The sequence below is a fragment of the Haliotis rufescens genome, unplaced genomic scaffold (assembly GCF_023055435.1).
Source record: "Haliotis rufescens isolate VD_foot unplaced genomic scaffold, xgHalRufe1.0.p SCAF_8, whole genome shotgun sequence".
Taxonomy (NCBI): domain Eukaryota; kingdom Metazoa; phylum Mollusca; class Gastropoda; order Lepetellida; family Haliotidae; genus Haliotis; species Haliotis rufescens.
The window spans coordinates 25,247,835-25,266,578 of NW_025964372.1; the positions used below are offsets into that span (position 1 = coordinate 25,247,835).

Sequence of the window (18,744 nt, forward strand, 5' to 3'; positions counted from 1 at the left end):
AAAACAAATATTCATCAGTACAATATGTTAACATACGTGTGCTAAATGGACGATCTACATTAAATAGTCCAATGATCTTTAGGCAGTAAACCCGATCCCTGCTTGTTAACAGTTGCAAAACCTTTGACAAAATACATTTCCAATTAGGTGTACTTAGAGATAAATAGTTTTGGAACTTGTGCGTGGTTACAATTCCGCCATATTAATATGTGTCACCGTTCAGAATCCATTTTATCATGTCCTTGTTTTTCTATTTCACATTTCTCCAAGTGCACACATAGTATATTTTGAAATAAAACATTATTTCAACTTTTGAAAGAAAATTGTACTTGTTTGAAACACTGCTGGTGGAGGTATTGGACCTCTTATCCGTGAAAAACAATTAATTTGCGTTTGTGGGCACAAATGAATAGCACTTTAAACATGGTAGAGGTCATGTGGGTGTATATTCATTTCTTACCCCAGTCTTAATTAAATCCACTTGTATTTACCTCAAATCACCCAACCATGGGTTTTTGTGAGCCAACTGTTGAAGAAATGTTGATAATTAGTAAGACATAATCAAAATTATCAAAACCTCCTCCACTTTTCAGCTTCACCACAAAAGTCAGATGTATACCTTCTCTTGCCCAGCAGTTTGTTATACTACATTTAATTGCTGCAAAGTCTTGAAATTAAACATGTCGATGCATCTAGAAAATGCCTATCTGACAGTATCAAAAGGAGGTCATGGTGACCATCCTTCCGGGGGCTGATTTTGGGGGATTTTTGGTATTTAGCTACAAATACGACTTGTAGGTCTATATTTTCACAAAATTTTATACGGTTTCAGACCATTTTTATTAACTGCTGCTCTGCATATAGGAACATTATCAGGTGAACTTGAGGCATGCCAAAATGGGCTTGGGACGGGGGCTGCTTTGTACATGTACATATGCCCGAGTTGCAAACTCTACGCCTGATGACAAGGAACTCACTATTGTCGTGGAGAGTATTACAAAATCCACAGTTGAGAACGTAACAAATAAAGTAAACGGTTTGATCAGGGAAGGATTGAAGTTGAGAGACGTTGTTGTTGAGCTTGCAGAGAGAAAAGAATCCAGACATGCCAATTATACTGGCGTCATCGTGGCCAAATGTAAGTCGAAAGAAGACAAGCATCTCATTCTAACCAGGGAACGTGAACTGAAAAATAGCAGATAGAATGTGTTCATATCGAGTGACAAGCCACTTCAACAAAGACTGTTCGAATCAAACATGACAACACTGATCGACAACTATGGAGATGGCAGACTGAAGTTATCTGGAAGCAGAACTATGGCAACAACGACAACAGTCGCCACGTGCACAACAGTGACCGTCATTGCCGAGCTGAAGGTAACCGTGAAGGCAAACACTAAGTGTGGATCAGGTGGAATCTGTTTACAATAAAAAAAAGAATTAATTAGATAATTTTAACGTCGCGTATTTGGACAATTTGTATAAAGGTAATTTATGGTTGAAATGAATCCACAAAGAAATGCCTGACTGTAAAATAACAGCCTGTGTTTGTTATCTGCCTCTGGACATTCTACGCGCCACGCATATGCTAACGACTTCTTCGACACACTTCTACTACATATTCACCAGTACCACCAAGCCGGCGCTAATTTTATGTGTGGTGACTTTAATAGTAGATGTGGAAACCTTACAGATTATGTGGTAGGTGTTGACTTTTTACCTAAACGTGCTGTCTTACATAGTGTTACTAACTCACATGGTCGGACTTTTATAGACTTCGTTAGTGCCAACTGTTGTATATTGAATGGAAGATGTGGAAATGACAACGTCTATACTTATGTGTCTTCTAGAGGTCTGTCGGGAGTAGACTATTGTGTATGTCCATATGAACACGTACAATGTTTTACGACTTTAAAGTTATACGTCCCAACTCGTTCGTGGAAGCGACAGATTGTGTTGACTTGATTAGTGCCGCATCTGTTCTGAAGCGGGATCACTCTATTTTTTATTTTATTATAACAATTACCAATTTGTCCAAGGGTGTAAATATAGATAGGTGGTAAGCTGGTATTTTAGCATTTGCAGATAATATTGTTTTAATCGATAGTCTGCATAACTGATGTGAATCAAACAAAATGACTATAAACAATGCCAAATCTAAAGTTGTACACGTTAAGGCTGCTTCGGTTGCTAGAACCATTGTAGAATTTACATGCGGAGATTTTGCATTGGATATTGCAGAGTGTTATGATTATTTAGGCTTTCTTTTAACAGAACACTTAGATTATGGCCGTATGGCAAAAAATGTGGCATGTTCGGCAAACAGAGAGCAAGGCCTACTTATAACAAAATATAAAGAACTGGGTGGTATGCAATATCTAATCTACTCTAAGTTGTATTATTCTGTGGTTTTGGCTACTGTTGAGTATGGTGTTGCGATGTGGGGTACGTATAATGTTTCTTGTCTTAATGGTGTGGATAATCGTGCCATGCGTTTCTATTGAGAAATATTTTATTGAAGATGAATGTCACGTTTTACTGCAATGCCCATTATATCATGTTGAAGGTTTTTTACCTTTTGAACAAGTGTACCCAATTTTAACTACCAATACTGCCATAATATCTTTAAAAAACCGTGCTGCCAATATTTATATTCCTACGTAATATATATTTTATTGTAATTGTTTACGGTTCTATCTAATAGCCTTAGTTAATAGTTTATGTTGTTGTATGCATAATAGTGTCTCGCAATTCATCATGGGAAGGCGCAGTCTATTTTTAAGAATGTATGTGTGTATTTTTAAGCAGCAAATGTTGAAGAGGCTTTAATAAGATATCTGTCTGTGTGTCTGTCTGTCGACAGTTTCCCTTACTCCATAGACAATATCAATGGCAAGCCTCGTGTCTTGTGGAATGAAATTCGATTACAGCTCATCATGGGAAGGCGCAGTCTATTTTTAAGAATGTATGTGTGTATTTTTAAGCAGCAAATGTTGAAGAGGTTTTAATAAAATATCTGTCTGTGTGTCTGTCTGTCGACAGTTTCCCTTACTCCATAGACAATATCAATGGCAAGCCTCGTGTCTTGTGGAATGAAATTCGATTACAGCTCCTCCAAAGGTGTCACGTTTGGTTGATATATGATGCCATATCCATGCAATAACTTGTCATGAACATCGTCTCCAGTTGAGATGTTAGTGCTGATACAAAATCCTAGGGAATATATCAGTAGTGATACAATCTGTTTTGCCCACGACTAACAGCTGTATTCCGGAGCATGAAGACTTAAAGCTTATTGAAGATATATGATACAAACGCAAAATATTTGTAGTCATTTCAAGTGAACTTTCAAATAATTTTAAAACAGAGCTATTGTGGTTGTCATCGCGTAAATATATGTTATCTCATATGTTTTTGTTACCTTATTCATGTGTTGAAAAATGTTTTCTTTGTGATTATGATTTCCACGCTGTGGTGCGATTTTCTTATACTTATAGATATTTCTCATGTATTTATGGTCATTGCTTCCTCAATAATTGTACATACATGGTTGTAAATCTTTAGGATACTGTTGGATAGCTTATGCTGCTTTATGCGCTTTATTTTGGTACTTACATCTTCCGCGCTTAACTTTGGTATTCCCTATGTTAAGAAACACACTTGGTTAAGCTCTCCCAGACTATTGCATTTTCCCGGCCGGCTAAGAGAGGTTGTCCTCTCCGACGAAGTATAAAACCCTTGTCAAAATCAAGTGTCTTTACCTTCAGGCTTCGTAAGACCGTTTACAGGCCGACTTGCTACTTAGTGGTCATATGAAACTCTGGTTTCGTTCGTAAGAGATTACGGGCAATTTGGATCTGGTACAGACTTGCTCTGGTTTTATTGAGCTTAAAATTATGAGCTGGCGGTTTTTCAAAGTGACTGAGTCTTTAGTCAAGTAGACCATATTGATATTTAGGCGTTTTCGTCTATTTGATTGTCTAAGGGACTTAATTTAGGAAAGGGTCCTCTGTGTTTGTTTCCTTCTGATTATTCACTCATTAGAGTGTTCAGTTAATTAACTTGGGTGTTAAATGGTTGCAGCAAAATTCATTTGCTGTCCATGCATCTTGTCAATATCTTGTCTAAGTGCTGTTTTAGCTACTCTTATTTTATTACTGTAATGCGGTTGCTTAGCTAATCCGCTAGCGTATATGTGTGTGAACTGATTCAATCAAGCAGGAATCACTGTCAGTGTAAATTGGGTTTTGATCCTATATATTGTCTACTATTGATGCAATTAGCTGATAGTATTAAACCTGTGAACCTATTACCACGTTTTCATTATTATTTCCGGGACGACTAGTCGCTGTGATGTAGGTGAAATATTCTAAAGAACATTTACCGATTCATCGTCAACATGACTTCCATTAACCGTCGCCACACACACCAAAATCCACATTGTTAGGTTGTAAGCTGTGCTATTTGTTTTTTAAAAATATAGTTATTTAACAATTAAAAAAATATACAATAAGAATAAAACCAATCCTGACACCAAATATATTTTGGGTTTTAGAGTATGTATGTTAATTTTATCATATGTCTGATTTTCAGTTAATAAATATCGTTAGCGATATTTGTTCAAAACATGAACTTTACTGCCGCTTAGTCAGCACTCAAAAACTATTTCTACATCGTTTAATTTTTTTAAGATATAATTTGATTTAAAACGTTTAAAAATTTAAAAAAACCCGCATAATACACAACTGCAAAAGGGTATCATGGACACTTTATCTTTGAAAATCAATAGATTTGCTTTCTTCGGCACAAATCTACAACATTACATCGAAGGGGTCATGTGGTTGCAAATTGAACCTATCTTTTTTATACAAAATTACCTAGCCCCAGATTACTTTTATAAACATTGTTGCAGGAATGCATTATAGTTACATAGACGTAACCAAATTTAACAACAGTTCTTTCAATTTTCATTTACATAAAAAACAACAACCTCGTTATACTTTCTTTTGTCCCTGAGTGTATATCGACATTTAGAAGAATAAAAGGTTCACATAAGAACTCCAATAAAAGTAATGTGATAACATAATAACTCATAATTTGTTATACGGTTCAATGTCATTGAGATATTGCAAAATGAAATACCCTCACAGCCGCTAAGAGATCGGTGAAGATACTGAACAGACAAAGAGACAACATTTCGTTGCACTTTGGAATCAGTTAGGTATTGTGGTTAAATGAACTTCTAAAAGAACATGTTGATATGGTATCCACTATGACACAGTCCAGTAAAATATGCTTGAAGGTGACCCTTTATCACCAAGTGCTCATCTCGTTTTATCATACATTCAGGAGTTGACCTACTGGCCTATAGGACATCGTCGTAAAATGACCCCTTAATGACTGACAACCCTGGTTGGTAGAACCTATTTGTGGGTTGACTTCGTGGAGGGATTTTGACAGCTTTCGGGAGTACTACATTTGACTTCATGTGTATGACATACTGAAATATAAATTGCCGGGCCAAGGAAAGTTTTCATCCATTTTCGATGGTTATTCGCTGGTGATGTATTTTATACGTGTGACGTAGCCGATATTAGATGCATCACGTCAATGAATGTAATTTTAACGTGTCAAGTACAATTATTAAGTGAATACTTTCGTTTGCCAGGCAATTTATATGATTTGTTTACGTTTTGGTTGAACCAACTGGATACTGACAGTGGGCAATCAGCCCTACTTAAGTTGACGTCACTAAAAAAAACACTACACCATGCAGTCACGATTTATCGGCACGTGAAATCATTTATCCTGTTTGTCAATCAAAACTTTATACTTTTATGCTTCATCTGATTCTCTCTGTGGGGCGAAATAAGTTTTTCTTGTGTGGTCCGAGTATCAGGTGGTCAGACTTGGAGATTTGACAAAATTCCACTTTAGTTTGTGATTCTGCACTTTGCGTAAGCATGTGCTCTTCGGCGCTTTCCATCATGTAAATTGTCTCAATTGTTCGAATTGGTAATTTGTATAACATGAGGCGATTCCGGCTTAGTACGGTGCCTCAGTTATCTATGGCCTAACCATTCGCTGGGAAGAGTTGACTCATTTTGGCGTGCCAGAAACCTATGGCCGTGGGCTCTAATCAATGTTTGGCCTGATCAACTGTCAAAGTTTGTCACCACCACACCCGTGCTCATGGTTTCACCAAAGTGGTAAATATCCCGAATCATCCGGTCTCCACTCACATCCATCCACCCCATCCACCCACCCCACCCCACTCCACCCATCTGGGTGGTCAGTCAAAATATGATTGGTCATCTGACGACGATGTAGTGTTGGCCACAGTCGACATCTTTACACAGTTTACACAGCAACATCTTCTGAAGGATGACGATGATATACTGGAAAATACTTTTGTTTCAGGTTGTACAAAACATTTATTTTCTCAAAATATTGCTGTCATTGTACGTAATTGACATGTGCGTTGACGAGGTAGCAACTTAGGATATGTACTGCATTTTATTTGCTTGAATTTTGGTTTGGTTTATTGTTTAACGCCGTACTCGGCAATATTCCAACTATATGACGGCGGTCTGTAAATAATAGAGTCTGGACCAGACAATCCAGTGATTGACATCATGAGCATCGATCCACGCAACTGGGATCGATGACTTGCATCAACCAAGTCAGCGAGCCTGACCACCCGATCCCGTTAGTTGCCTTTTACGACAAACACAGTCGCCTTTTATGGCAAGCATGTGTTGCTGAAGGCCTGTTCTACCCCGGATCTTCACGGGTCCTTATGGAAACATGATGGAATAGTCAAAAGCTATGAAACGGGATGAGTATTGGAAGGTTGCGGTTTTGGAATCAAGCAGTATTTGTTGTTCTACAATTGGTTTCTTGAGGGTAGCATTTATATTACTTACTTCAGCAAAACACATCAATAATAATACGTCTACACATGAACATAAGAACACAATAAAACAACTGAGTATTATAATTATAGGTCACCGACTGACATAATATTCACACCAGTCGAATGCCCTTGGTATATTGCAATATGAAATACCCCTCACACCTTTTAAGAGATATTGTTGAGGAGGACAGATTGGTTCTGTTAGATGATTCAGGGATGAAGCTTAAGACGACAGCAAGTGAAGTTTCAGACAACGATTGGATTCAGGATTTGACGACTGTGGACATACCAGTCAGATTCCCCTGCTGTTGGACTATGTTCTGCTTGCAGTCATGGCACAGTCAACCCCTCATCCCCACGTTGTGTTTCCAATTTTCCTTTAGACAGGTGCTTGTGGTAAAGGGTGTGGTATACGTTTTTTCAGTTTGTGCATGGATTTAGTGTTGACTGCGTCGTTCGTTTTCAGCAAGTTAGTGTCCGTGTCGTTAGCAAGATGATTTAACCCATTAGCGGTCGTGTGACAATGATTGACATTTAGGTGGGTCGATTAACTGTTTTCAAGATATTTTAACGAAAGACGAACTGTAATAATACCCAACTCAACTCATCTCCCGTATGTAAGCTTCCAGATTTTTAACGGAGATAACTTCATGGTATATATAACACATAAGGGCATAATGATCGCGTGCAATAACTTTCCGATATTTGGAGATGTGTTTTTTAGGGATTCTCAATGTTGGTTGGTCAATTGAAGCCATACGTCGCCACAGTGCTTCATTGTTGAGAAACATACGGTGTGACGTCATTCTGTAACAGCGATACTCTGGTTGTCTCAAAGATAAGGGAGTTCTTGTTGGGTCAAAAGGGATTCATTTTCAATGAGCGTAGAGTGAGAACTTCACGATAGTCCGGATCTGCCCCAAAACATACATAATTTGATATAAATATCATGGGTATGGACAGTATAAAGGCACTCGATAACAATAATACTAATAATACATTTAGATCTATAGTTCCTCACTTTTGGCATATATATTTGAACAAATCCTTCCAGATAAAACAAATTACACTCTATATACAGTTAATCATGCATAATTAATACAATGCAAATAGCAAACCTCGTCTCAGGGACGCAGGCTGGAACCTCCTTTATTGATGGACAGTGAACAGCCCTGCACAAATAAGTATACTACATATAAATATATTACATAGCCACCGTTACACTTGTATGTATGAAATACAAACATTATAAATTCTACAAAATACTATACATATATATCACTTCTAACCAGTTCATATCTATTTTATAAAATGTACACCTGGCTATTACCTCAGTCAAATACACAGTTAAGTTGAATTAAGAATACATTACAATGTCATAATACAATGCTAGCTAAAATACTACATCCAACAACAATGCTTAACATACAGAGTAACCTAAGCTTCCAGATAAATAAAGTAATAATTAAATGAAATTACCCTATATGATACAGTGTGGAGAACGTGCAGAGAAATATGTGCTGACTGACCAGTAGAAGTTGAGATCAGGGTATCCACATGATTGCAGAGAACATGCAAAAAGCTAGATAACAAAGAGCACCTAATCTCAGGCCAAGCCAGTGACCGACCCAGTGACAATAGCCATGAACCTAAGAAACAAATGGCTGAACTACCCAAGTTATATACAGAACTAGCTCACCTGTGAATTAGTAGATTTGTGCAAGTGCTGAAGTTAACACAAGTATTTATGAAAATAAATGTTAAATATTTAGGTTAGCTTATTAATTTCATTCATGTTTGGTTACTATAATGATGATTTAAAATCAAACAATATTCTTTTTACAAGCATACTGTTACAATTCATTGCATCTTCCCGAGGCAAGAGAGTTAACTGACTATAAAAGTCCAGTTTCCACCCTTGCCGAACTAGGCTGGTATTATGGAGTTACATTTTGGCTGGACTAACGAGTCTATGCATAGTCCAATCAAAATCGCGCACCGAACTGTCGTGCAGATTTCGATTGATTGCAGTATTTGCAAAACATGTGCACCACCAACTCGTTGTCAGCAGATATTATTCCAAATCTTTTCATGGTTTTATTCAAGGTGCTTCCGTGATTTGATGTATTTCGCAATGTAAGACCCGTTTTATCACGATATAGATCTTGATTATCGATCAAATCGTCCTGACAGGGCGCCACCATTTTGTGTGAAGCAAACGCAAGTGATACGAAAGGTGGAATCTGATTGGTCCATACGAGAGGCTTTGAAGGGACATAACCGGTAATAGCCACTGGTGGCGCTACGATCGAGCCAAGTAATTCCAGCTTAGTTCGGCAAGGGTGGAAACTGGGCTTTTAAACTCTCCTGCCTCGGGAAGACGCATTCATTGTTCATGACGTCAAAATACGATTTCATTACGTCATCTGAACAATGGGGTACCTTTAGTGCAGTTTCCCACCTCATATGTTTTTTTGATCGCTCTTTCCTTTAAATTATCAATGGGTAGTACAAAGGATGACCTACTGGAAACACGTAATTTCGGATTTTTTGTCCCTTGTAATTGAATGCCGTAAGTCCCTCGCCAAACACCTAGTCCGCTATGGGGGGGCGGGGTGAGACTGGTTAGTGTACGTGTAGCCGGTGCTATCCACCCTCAATTATGATGGACGACGGAATTCAGTAAAAAGGCCTCCAGAAGAAAAAGGCTTACATAAATCCATGTTTGACCATTATACACTTTGTCTCACATCATTATCATTCACATAATACAACTACTACATGGTGATATGAAACACTTTCACTTCACATTCAAATTAATTAAATAAAACAGAACACAAATGAACAGGCACCACAGTAGTGTAAGACAACTAAAATCAAGTTAAATGTTTAGGAATTAGGGGTGACTATTGGTCTGGAGATTGCGATAACTTTTGATATTGCAAGCAACTATTGCGATAAATATCGATAGTTTTCAGTGTATAATTTTAGATGGATTTTAGAGTTGTATTCAACCATGGAACTGAAGTTTCCTTTGAATGTGATAACCATAACAACAAATAAAAAGTAAAGTTTGATTTGTTTTTTCTTTACCCTAATAATTTAAGAAAAAGAAACTTCCACATTACCATGCGTAAATTAATACCACTCATGATCAAAAGAAAAACAAATTCGAACAGCATTGCATGTATTTTATTGATATGGTAAATACAATCGAAACTATCGATATTCCTAACTGAAATCGATACTATTGATCGGAAACTGATTTAACAATCGATTTATTGACTTTAAGTGCTTACCAATAGCAATATATCGATATTTCGATTTATCGTGACACCCATATTAGGAATTCAATATATAATTTTAATATAATTGGCTGCTTGTTTGACTCTGCTACTGTACGTACTAGTTAGCCAATCCTGCAAGTTTAGGCTGCATTAGAATATGTTTTCCTTTGACACAATTTTCTCAAAAGTAGGGGAGGAGGGAGGACTTTTCTTCTCTGGGACGATGGAGTAATCTGGTTCTCAAACCGAAGACCCGGACTCGATTCCCCACATTTCTAAAAGTAGCGTAAAACAATACGCATTCATTTTCTTTTTCTCCTGAAAACAAAAGTGATAAGAGAGGATTTACTTTCTTCCCCCACCAAGCATTATGCCAATGTGTATGTCGACGGGGGAAATAGCTCTTTGGGGAATCAAGGACAACACTGACATCACTGTCCCTGAACCTTAGATAGACAACATATAAACAATAAACAACAAATACACAATGAGCGAAATTTCTGCTCCGACATAATAAACACAACAATGAGAGTTTCCAGCTCAGATTTGGTTGTGCACCAACAGTACCAGAAAGCGCAACTGCACGTTCGTTTCAGCTATTGATCAAAGGATTAACCCCACAATGTGTAGACATTTTGCTTAGATCCGCGTATTCGTGTACTTGGTTCGTCGGAATCTCCCCCATCACCGTGATGGTCTTTAGTCACTTCGGAATGTGTCATTTCTATGAATTTGAAAACATCCAAAGCTGCAGAAACTCTGAAACAGCATTGATTTAGACATCTGTTTCCGGATATCTAAATCTAATAATACATTCTTAGGGGCTTTGTAACTGTCACAATCACACTGAATCTTCTGAATTGACTCAGATTCTCGAGCAGAACAATTGAACGTTTTGTTAGGACACTTAGCAGCATGCAGAACCAGTCCTTCCCTATGCTGGGCATTTAGATCGGCTAAATGCATGATTCTTGTCACAACACTTGCATGGAACCTTTCTTGCTTCTGACTTAGGAGGCTATCGATTATCTTTCGGGGAGTACGACTGTTATCCTTCTGTTTTGTTTATACCCCCACGTTAATAACACTTTCAATGGTGGATGGCTTTCAGTGAATGACAGTGATGCGATGCTTTTTCTACAGCTTTGCAAATGTTAACAGCCCGTTCATGGGTTAACTTGCTCTCCTTCAGTAAGGGATGTTGGCCTGTCACGGATTCCCAGCACAATTCTGTCGCGAAGGATTGACTCTAGGCAGCCTTCACAATAGTTACATGTTTTACCCAGTGTTTTGATACTTGAGTTCAAATTAAAGGATTCACTTTCCGCCTGACACATTTGTGTCCTACGTATCATTCACCTCCTCTATGGCGAACGAATCAAACATAGCAATAATCTCAGTTGGAGTTCTGGCTTGAGCAGTGTCAAAATGAAACCCCTTACAGATATTCAGTGCAGATTTCCGAATGCTATTCACAATATTGCAACTTGGTAGCTAAACTGACGGCCAAAAGAAACGTTACCAACATTAACTGATCTGCCACTTTGAAAAAAAGATGCCAACCTATTCAAAAACAGAAAAGAACACATCTCACTAATAGAGCCTTCATGTTCTCTGTCGTTCTTTGCACGTGCTTTGCGGATTTTGGGAGATATTGGTGTTTTTCAGCAATTTTTTAAAACATTCTTTCCCAAATTATCGTGCAATTTCCGGGTATAAATTACGCACGTATCTGTTCCCTATCATTGGTTGCGATGATGAACACCAACGAACATGCCAATACTTACCGCTGTCCAGAGGGAGAGAGTCATAGGTATGGTGCAGATGGGAGCGACACAGAGAGCGGTTGCCATTAACATGAACTGCTCCAAGATGACCATTACCAGACTGGTCGCACGTCTCTGACAGACTGGCAGAACCGCAGACAGACCACGGAGTGGCAGACCAAAGGTCACGACCCCGCAGGATGACCGCTTTTTACGGGTACTTCATCTGAGGAACAGATTTCTTACAGTGACGTCATAAGCTGCCAACAGCTTAGGACATCCGGTCAGCAGACAAACAGTGATCAGACGACAACGACATTATGGTCTCCGGGCTTATCGCCCTTTCAAGGGCATGACCTTGACCCGTCAACATCGACGTGCCAGATTGACGTGGTGCAGGCAAACTAAGCGATGGCAACAAAGGGAATGGCGGCGAGTGCTGTTTAGTGGCGAGAGCAGGTTCCAACTCTTCAAACCTGATGGGCGGACGCGAGTTTATCGACGACGTGGTGAACGTACGGCTCCTTGTTGTGTTCAGGAGGTGGAACCTTACGGGGGCGGAAGTGTGATGGTCTTGGGCGGCATTTGCGGGGACGAGAAGACGGAACTTGTCATCATCGAAGGCAATCTGACAGCACAACGCTACATTGACAATATCTTATGGCCAGTGGTTCTTCCTTTCATCCAGCGTCAACAATGGACGGTGTTCCAACAAGATAACGCCACACCCCATAAAGCCCGTATTACTAGAGACTTCCTCAACGCCAACAACGTGACTGTCCTGCCGTGGCCAGCTCGATCACCAGATCTGTCAACCATAGAATATTTCTGGGACCAGCTGGGGCGTCATCTTCGGAAACGTCAACATCCTCCCTTCACGAGACAAGCGTTGATCGTTGCCCTCCGTGAGGAATGGAATCGGATACCCGCAGTCGATGTGAGGACGCTTGTCTACTCAGTTCGACGCCACTTTCGAAGGTGCATTGCCGCTCATGGAGGTCATATCCCGTATTGAACGGTCTGGACCGTCCTCACCTTAAAGTTGTAACCAATGTTGTTGATCGAATACTGGACGAATGACCCCTTGTCAAGAAATGTCCTTGTTGGAGGTCAAGAACTTTGTTGTTGAATTAGTAAATTCGCATTTTACTCTTCTGAATGATGAATTTCTACAATACAATTGTTATTGCTGCTTCAAATTGTGTTGGTCATATTTTATCCTAGAAATATCGTTGGTAACGTTTCTTTTGGCCGTCAGTTTATCATCATAGCGTCTGAGCTCTTTAAAAGTTTCAAACTTCGTCCACTTTTTTTTAAAACGTTTTCAACAACATTTGTGTCAACTATCAGGGCTCCAGGGGGCCGAATTCCATCAGTTAGGTGGCCGACAGGGTGCATTACTCCTTTGTTCACCGAGTTTAGCATCATGATATTCATCATTTACCTCTACCACCGGCTCAGCCATCGTGATTATCGGCGATCTTCAGATCGAGAGAACCCACCACGTAATACGGGAAAAGGGCAATGGTCAGACCTCTCGTTGACACTTAAACCTGGACCCATGTGGGTGGAAACAATGCTTGTTGTAAGCTTAAACTTGTAAAGCTCTGTGACCTTGACACCATTGACGTCGCAGCCGACGATGCACGTCCATCAAAATGTCACCTCGGACTGGTCGTCCGGCGCTAAAACCTTCAGGGCGTAAACGGTTCCTCACTGTCTGGGCTGATATCCAACGCAATCCCCGTATTGTTGTACTTATGGAGGTGGTCAGGGGCGCAACTAAGCTAATTTTAAGTGTAGGCAAGACCAATTTTAAGAGGGCTCGAAGCGCCCGGCATGCTCAATGAAGTTGTTATGAATTAGATGCTCTTAAACGCTAATACCTGCAGTTTGTGGCCGTTTATGTTTGATTTTATTTGTAACAAACATTGATTATGATGTTTTATTAGTAATATATATATATATGAAATCTGAACATGAATACCAATCGATAATATTACTTTTATGTGTTTTCACATGTACATCCCCAGTATGTGATGGTTATCATATACGTTTTTCAAATGTTAACGACCAATTATACCAATCAGTATTATACCAATCAGTATAATGAAAGAAGTTGTGAGAGCGTTTGCTGACGTCATGAAGTATAGTTTGTGAAACACTTACTTTAAAGGACTCTCTGCTAATACTAGTAACTATATTATAATAAACACTGAACTCACATTTTTACCTTGATCACAACAAGGAAATACACATTAAATATAAAGTCCCCAAGTCATCAACATACTCGCAGAATCTTGATCTTTAAATTAAGGGTGAAGCTGTGGGAGAAATAAGTTATAATAAAAAAAAATAGGGAATTCTATCAAAGTCGCCAGTCTCTGTCAATGTCAGTGTCAATGTCCTTGTGGATGTGAAGGAGTGCAAAAGAGCTCATTCTCTCGTTGGCCATTGTTCGCTTGAGGTATGTCTTGATCCTCTCCGTTGCGCTGAACAAATTTTCTGCAGTGGCAGAACTCACTGACATGTTGACCAGGGTTTTCACAGCCATGTGAATATTAGGATAGAGATCCTCAGTGGCCACTCTGACTACTTCATAATATAAACCTTCTACCGCTAAAATCCTAGTGTGCGTAAGGATTCCCATTTTCAACTCAGACATTAAATATCTTTGTTTGACTGTGTAGAGTTTCCATTAATAATTTACTGCATAGATGTTTATATAAGGTTTACTTATATATAGTTTGCAGTCGGCAGATAGCATTTTTGCGTTTGGCTTCCGTCAGTCGTGGCATGTTTTCGCTGTTCACTTGCTGTAAGATTGTGAAGGCATGCAAATAAAAATCCAATGTTTTCATAGTCCAACAAGTGATGTTGCAAGTGCATGTCATGTTGGTGTCTTTCGGCGCCAGGCGCATACGTAGTTGCTTTTTCACCAAATTTCAGTCGTACCTCAAACTTTCCACACAAATCAATCCCAATCCATGCAGATATGACCAATTTATTTTTGAAACGGTTAACAAGCTGACGCGTTTTTTTTAAAGAAATCCACGTATCACTGTTGCGGATAATTTTATGTCATAATTGGTGAAGCGAAGAGAGTATAAGTATGTTATAAGTGTAACCTAGCGTGACTATTTAAAACTACATACGAGCGAGTGTATTAAAGTGTGAGTGTGTGCTCCTTGTGTGTGCTCCTGTGGTTGCTCCTGTGGTTGCTCCTGTGTGTGCTCCTGTGCGTGCTCCTGTGCGTGCTCCTGTGCGTGCTCCTGTGTTTGCTCCTGTGTGTTCTACTGTATGTGCTCCTGTGGTTGCTCCTGTGGTTGCTCCTGTGTGTGTGCTCCTGTGCGTGCTCCTGTGTTTGCTCCTGTGTGTTCTCCTGTGTGTGCTCCTGTGCGTGCTCCTGTGTGTGCTCCTGTGTGTTCTCCTGTGTGTGCTCCTGAATGTGCTCCTGTGTGTGCTCCTGTGTGTGCTCCTGTGTGTGCTCCTGTGTGTGCTCCTGTGTGTGCTCCTGTATGTGCTCCTGTGCGTGCTCCTGTGTGTGTTCCTGTGTTTGCTCCTGTGTGTGTTCCTGTGCGTGCTCCTGTGTGTGCTCCTGTGGTTGCTCCTGTGTGTGCTCCTGTATGTGCTCCTGTGTTTGCTCCTGTGTGTGCTCCTTGTGTGTGCTCCTGTGTGTGCTCCTGTGTGTGCTCCTGTGTGTGCTCCTGTGTGTGCTCCTGTGTTTGCTCCTTGTGTGTGTTCCTGTGTGTGTTCCTGTGTGTGCTCCTGTGTGTGCTCCTGTGTGTGCTCCTGTATGTGCTCCTTGTGTGTGTTCCTGTGTGTTCTCCTGTGTGTGCTCCTGTTTGTGCTCCTGTGTTTGCTCCTTGTGTGTGTTCCTGTATGTGCTCCTGTGTGTGCTCCTGTGTGTGCTCCTGTGTGTGCTCCTGTGTGTGCTCCTGTGCGTGCTCCTGTGTGTGCTCCTGTGTGTGCTCCTGTGTGTGCTCCTGTGTGTGCTCCTGTGTGTGCTCCTGTATGTGCTCCTGTATGTGCTCCTGTGTGTTCTCCTGTGTGTGCTCCTGTATGTGCTCCTGTGTTTGCTCCTTGTGTGTGTTCCTGTGCGTGCTCCTGTGTGTGCTCCTGTGTGTGCTCCTGTGTGTGCTCCTGTGGTTGCTCCTGTGTGTGCTCCTGTGTGTGCTCCTGTGTGTGCTCCTGTGTGTGCTCCTGTGTGTGCTCCTGTGTGTGCTCCTGTGTGTGCTCCTGTGTGTTCTCCTGTGTGTGCTCCTGTGTGTGCTCCTGTGTGTGCTCCTGTGTGTTCTCCTGTGTGTGTTCCTGTGTGTGTTCCTGTGTTTGCTCCTGTGTGTTCTCCTGTGTGTGTTCCTGTGTGTGCTCCTGTGTTTGCTCCTGTGTGTTCTCCTTGTGTGTGCTCCTGTGTGTGCTCCTGTGTGTGCTCCTGTGTGTTCTCCTGTGTGTGCTCCTGTGTGTGCTCCTGTATGTGCTCCTGTGTGTGCTCCTGTGTGTGCTCCTGTGGTTGCTCCTGTGTGTGCTCCTGTGTGTTCTCCTGTGTGTTCTCCTGTGCGTGCTCCTGTGTGTTCTCCTGTGTGTTCTCCTGTGTGTGCTCCTGTGTGTGCTCCTGTGTGTGCTCCTGTGTGTGCTCCTGTGTGTTCTCCTGTGTGTGCTCCTGTGTGTGCTCCTGTGTGTTCTCCTGTATGTGCTCCTGTGTGTGCTCCTGTATGTGCTCCTGTGTGTGCTCCTGTGCGTGCTCCTGTGTTTGCTCCTGTGTGTTCTCCTGTGTGTGCTCCTGTGCGTGCTCCTGTGTGTGCTCCTGTATGTGCTCCTGTGTGTGCTCCTGTGCGTGCTCCTGTGTTTGCTCCTGTGTGTTCTCCTGTGTGTGCTCCTGTGCGTGCTCCTGTGTGTGCTCCTGTGTGTGCTCCTGTGTGCATGTGGGTGAAAGTGAATACATAATGTGTACGATAGTTTGATATGCTTGAAGTGAAATTAAGATACGTTGAGGTAGGTTTATTTGCAATAGCTATACCATGTTATCTTCAGTTGTATCGTTCTATCTCTACTGTACACATTTGCCAGAAGTATTGGTGTGAATCTTTCTTTTCTTGTGTTTAAACATTTCACGCAATCATCCGATCAATCAAATATACCTGAATCCAAGCTGGTAACATTTTAAACATAATCCTTACAAATCCAAGACGTCTCGGTTTTTTTCGTTGATTGATGATAAATGGACTATGGTACATTTTTCGTATGGTTTCATGTATTAATATATGCATGTTGAAATGGGGTTACAACAGTACTGTTACGTGCATATTGGAACTGGGGGATATGAATCATCTCCGGCTCTCAGTCACTAAGCTCCGTTTATACTTATATTATTTTTTTTCAAAACGTGTTTGTAATATTTTGAGAACTTGACTCTTAAACTGTTTGGTTTTCAGTACCCATGGGTGAACATAACTTCCTCTGGGGCATCAAAAATCTACATTATCGTGACGTGATGATTGGTGTAGTTACAGGTCCAAATATCGAATTTACTTGATCACTTTCTCAGATAACATTAAAATATTGAAAAATGACCGACCTGAGTCTTATTTTTTTTATGATAATCTCCACATAGAATCTTGGAAATCAACACCGGCATTTCACGTGTGAGCCATTCGCCTAAAGCATGTCCCATGACAATTTTTCTTTTTTCCTGCGTTCTAAATCCAGGGTTATTATTCATCTCTTAGTTTGTATACACCATACATTGGTGTTGGATTACAATTCTAGCAGTCAGTGAGTAAATAAGTCAGTGAGTAATTTCATGTTACTTTAGCCATGTGACCTCCAGTGACATTAGCATTATATGGAAGTCACCCAAAGGTTCATGCTATTGAGACCCCGCCTGGTTGATCATATAGCGTTTTGTGAAATTCCAATCGTCAATACCCATGTTATCTTTTACACAGGTTTCTTGAAGCCCAACGCACACGACGTCATCGCACACTTCAATATCATCCAACCAAACACAAAAAAATGTCCCCAAACAAAGGAGTATTAACATGAAACGGCAGCAAATAGTTCCGATATTATTATTCCCCCGCCACGAAGTGGAAGGGGGATATAGGAATGGGTGCCGTCCGTCCGTCTTTCCGTCCTTCCATCCTTCCGTCCGTCACATTTCGTTTCCGGAGCAGAACACCAAAAACATGAGAGACATCTTAAACAAAATTGGCACATAGATAGGTCTAGTGGTGAACTGGTGCCTTTTGATAGTTTGGGATTTAAAAAAAATATTTTTCGAGTTTCCATGGCAACGACTTTGAGTTAGACTGAAAATGGCGGTAGATCTTGTTTCCGGGGCAGATCTTGAAAACCGTACAATATTTCTTCACCAAACGTGGAAAATGAATAGGTCTGGTAGTGAACTGGTGCCTTTTGATAGTTTGGGATTTTTGAAAAATATTATTCGAGTTTCCATGGAAACAACTTTGGCTAAGACTGAAAATGGCGGTAGTCCTCGTTTCTGGAGTAGGTCTTGAAAATCCTTCAATATTTCTTCACCAAACTTGGCAGATATATGTAAATAGGCCTAGTGGAAAACATGTGCATTTTGATGAAAATGGCGGTAGTCCTCGTTTCTGGAGCAGATCTTGCAAACCGTACAATAAATATTTCTTCACCAAACTTGGCTCATAAATAGGTCTTGTGGTAAACTGGTGATAGTTTAGGATTTAATAGATCTTGTGGTAACTGGTGCATTTTGATAGTTTTGGATTTTTGAAACAAATAGTTTTTT

At 40.4% G+C, this 18,744-nt stretch overlaps 1 pseudogene; it reads right to left on the reverse strand.

The window, feature by feature from the left end:
• Positions 1 to 14,337: 14,337 nt before the first annotated feature.
• On the reverse strand, positions 14,338 to 16,911 carry LOC125376994 (annotated as a pseudogene).
• Between the last annotated feature and the right edge of the window lie 1,833 nt (positions 16,912 to 18,744).